We start from the raw sequence: 3,546 nt of genomic DNA, 5'->3' as shown, positions 1-3,546 counted from the left end.
GTTTACATCTTCGTCTACACGTCCTCATTGTAACGGAACCCAGCCTGTAGAGGACTAAACTGAGAGCGCAAGCGGCAGTCTGTTGGTTTCCAGCTTTCCGCCGGCAAGAGCGTGCGCTGCCATGTATGTACCACCAGGCATCACAACAACGGACAGCCCATCATGATTAAAAAACAAGCAATACCGACCAAAAACACCGTGAGGGTCTTGGGAGTGCTCCTGGATCGGAGGAGTAGCTTGAGCCATCATCTACAGTCGCCTACTGTACTGTGTAGAAATTACATGCCTTGCTGCCGAGAAAACCGTCCAGATTCTGGAACCGGTGTACAACGGCTACGTTCAAACAGTCTTCGGTCTGTTGATGATGGCCAATAGGGGAAATCCATCCAGCTGAGATATCCCGACGGCCAAAAGAAATTTCTGCTATACCAAGTGGTAGATTTTGGCGTCTTTTAAGAAGGTTACTAGTGCTGCCGAGGCCGAAGTATCATTCCTGAGCAGATCGCTGATGCTGGAAGTTAGGCAGAGTGACTCCCGAAGATTTTGGAACTCCGGGCAGGATGTTTTCGACGGTGTAGGGTACCCCACAGATGATACAGTTTCTGCGGAACGGCATAGTTATAGTAGAGTTTGGTGTGTCCGGTTCGAAGCCGCGAAATCACGCGTTGATCCCTCAGGTTGTCCAGTTCGCTCCATGGTTCAGTTGACCCTTTGACTTTGCGGATGGTGACAGTTCTATTGCGGAACCACTCGGCTTCCCATGCCGCTCGAATGGTCCGCATGATCCACCGTCTGACGTCCTGTAGGGGTACCTTGCCGGTGAGTCTCGGACACGATGTCCCGGCTCCGGCAAGGTAATCAGCAGACTCGTTACCTGGCACTCCGCAGTGTCCGGGAATCCATCGGGAATCGGTGGGGCGTACTTGATAATCGCCTGGATCTATGGGTGTTTTGGAGCTTCCGAGGTGATCGATTGAACGACGCTGTGTGAGTCGGTTAATATAAGTATCGGTTTGTTGGCTGGCGTCGTAGCGGCACGGAAGATCGCTGCAGCCTCGGCCAAGAAAACCGAGCATTGTGGAGGAAGACTGCTACTTTCAGCAATACCGTCTCCAAAAATCCCGATACCTACTCCGTTTATCGATCGGGAGCCATCGGTGTACCGATGTACGTGGTCTAGTTGGACCCAAGTAACTCGGCGACCGATCTGCGCAGAATCACGGATGCATCCCCTGCTTTGAAGCGGTTCTTGATCCGATTGTCCAATTGGATTCGTGAAGAGTGCCAACTTTTCTCTCCATGCCAATGGACTTTGGCCACTGGGGGGAGGTCGATGTCAGCGGCCGTGCGGAGGACTCTGTTCCCTTCATCGAGGAGAAAGATCCTATTGTTTCCGGAGGTCTTGGCGGAAAAGATGGCGGCTTTTGTGGCAATATTTGCGTTTAAGCAGAATCGGAAAGGAAGAAGACCCGCTTCGATGCCTGCGGCGTCTGCTGGAGTGGATGGCAGGAGACCATATTTGATGCGGATGCAGCTGTTGTAGACTGGTGCTGGAGTTCTAACCAGCTTCTCGGAAGCGATGCAAGTAATTTCCGTCCCGTAAAGCAAACTACTGTCGATGATGGCTCGCGCCACCCGGAACCGAACATCGCGGTTGTTGGATCGGTGAGGCCGAGAGATCGTTTTAACGAGGTTGAGTCTACTGCGGCAGTCCTTTTTGACCTGTTGGAAATGCTGGTCGAAGGAGAACGTTCGTTTGGAATGGCTTGGTCGTGGATCGTAATTGGGGTGCTATTGACTCGGTGCTATGACGGACATACGTGGCATCGGATGCTCTTCCTGGCGGACAGCTGGAAACCCATCGAGTCGGTCCATTTGACTACGGCAGAGACTGCCGCTTGCGCTTGCCGTAGGGTTCGGATCTGTGTAGGACCGGTGGCCACAATCAGCACCTGCGCCCAGGTAGCCGGTCAAATACCCCGTTCATTGCCACCAGAAACAGCGTGACTGCGATAACGGAGCCTTGAGGGTCTCCTCGCTGAAACTTTTCAACCGCGTGTTCCCCACCAATACACGAAAGGACCGATCGGTCATATGCCCCTCAAGCCCCAGTTTGTAAGTATTTTCAGGACGGTTGGCGTCCACGTCCGGTTGAAATTGAAAGCCTTGGAGATGTCCAAATAGATGATTTCAACGTGGTGTTCCTGGTCGTAAGCTTCCTTGAGGACGTCCCCCAGAGTGGCAAAGTACGTGGACGTACCGAAACCTTGTCGAAAGGCATGTTGTCGGTGGTCGAGCAAGCTGTTGGTCTCAAGGAACTACTTGAGTCAACGGTTCACCATCCCTTCGAATACCTTGGCCATGCAGGATGTGAGAGCGATTGGCCGGAACTTAGATGTGCCCCTGTCTTTTTCGTTTGCCTTCGGGATGGGCACGAAGAGACTCTCCTTCCACAGAGTCGGGTAGGTATCCGAGACCCAGAGTTGGTTGAGCATCTCAAACATGCAACACTTGCCCTCGTTGATCTCGAGGTTGTCCGTGTCAGGCGGGATGCTGAACTCAGCGACTGATGTACGGGTAGGCTTTGCCAACCGCTGAAAGTGGCTATCGTAAAAAATGTGGAACGCTTCACGATTTTGCGTGTCATCCTTGGGCAGGGGCCATGCTAATCTTCTCTGTATCGTTCCAATTTTAGTATATGTCCAGCCGAAGCTAGGACAACTCTGCCAATAAAGTCCAACTGTTAAATCAATAGACATTTAAACTATTTGTTTGTATTACTTCTGCGTGAAGTTAACGATTTACATAGTTGAAGGTGCTAATTTTAAATAACAGACTAAAGTGGCATTTTTTATACAATGGATGAGGAGATGAAAGTATAGAGTTGATAGTTCCGTTAGAGTACGGCAGTGTAAAAAAATGTACATAGAGAGTAGAAAACGAGCAAAGGTCAATTTTTGAGGACTTGGATTGGTTTTCATGATTGTATGAAGTGTTCGTTGGAAGCAGATCATAGCTTACGAATTCACGGGGAATTCAATCCCAACCTGAAAGCTGCTGTTCAAAAGCGGAAAACAGTGCTATTTGTGACCTCAGACTGCGGCGCATGCAACAAAACAATGTGGCAAGATTTCAACGTGAGTACCAAGAAAGGGACCATTATAGATAACTAACTATTTTTCACCCGATGGAGCCGACAAGAGCCCTCGAGTTTGTACCCGATGCAGTTCACACAAAAAAAAAATCTACTTTCAAACCGGTGAGACTAGGCAAAACTTTATGTTATTTATTTTTGTTTATTTGGTGAACTTTCAATATATTAAGTTAAAAAAATAATTGAACAATGTTTTGGATTTTTTTTTCAAAAATCATTACTTTTGTGTCATTTCTCCATCTTGATCTATAGTGCAATAAGTGAAATTTATTATCTCGTAAAACATATCAACTATCATTTTTTAGAAAAACGATTTTTAAGTTTTTACTTAAAATTAAAAAAAAAATAAAGTGATATTTTTTAGAGTGCATTTTTTTTTCTTCATATGTTCC

The 3,546-nt window shown here is 47.8% G+C and overlaps 1 non-coding gene across 1 annotated transcript; it reads right to left on the bottom strand.

The window, feature by feature from the left end:
• Window positions 1-2,612: 2,612 nt before the first annotated feature.
• On the bottom strand, window positions 2,613-2,719 carry LOC135717488 (U6 spliceosomal RNA). Its single transcript, XR_010520318.1, has one exon. It is a non-coding gene; the product is annotated as a U6 spliceosomal RNA (small nuclear RNA).
• Window positions 2,720-3,546: the final 827 nt, after the last annotated feature.

This window comes from Ochlerotatus camptorhynchus, unplaced genomic scaffold (genome assembly GCF_037179485.1).
Source record: "Ochlerotatus camptorhynchus isolate MF236.1 unplaced genomic scaffold, CSIRO-AGI_Acam_v1.1 ptg000056l, whole genome shotgun sequence".
NCBI classification, from domain to species: domain Eukaryota; kingdom Metazoa; phylum Arthropoda; class Insecta; order Diptera; family Culicidae; genus Ochlerotatus; species Ochlerotatus camptorhynchus.
Note: the sequence above shows the minus strand (reverse complement) of the source record. Positions and strands in the feature narration are given on the sequence as shown.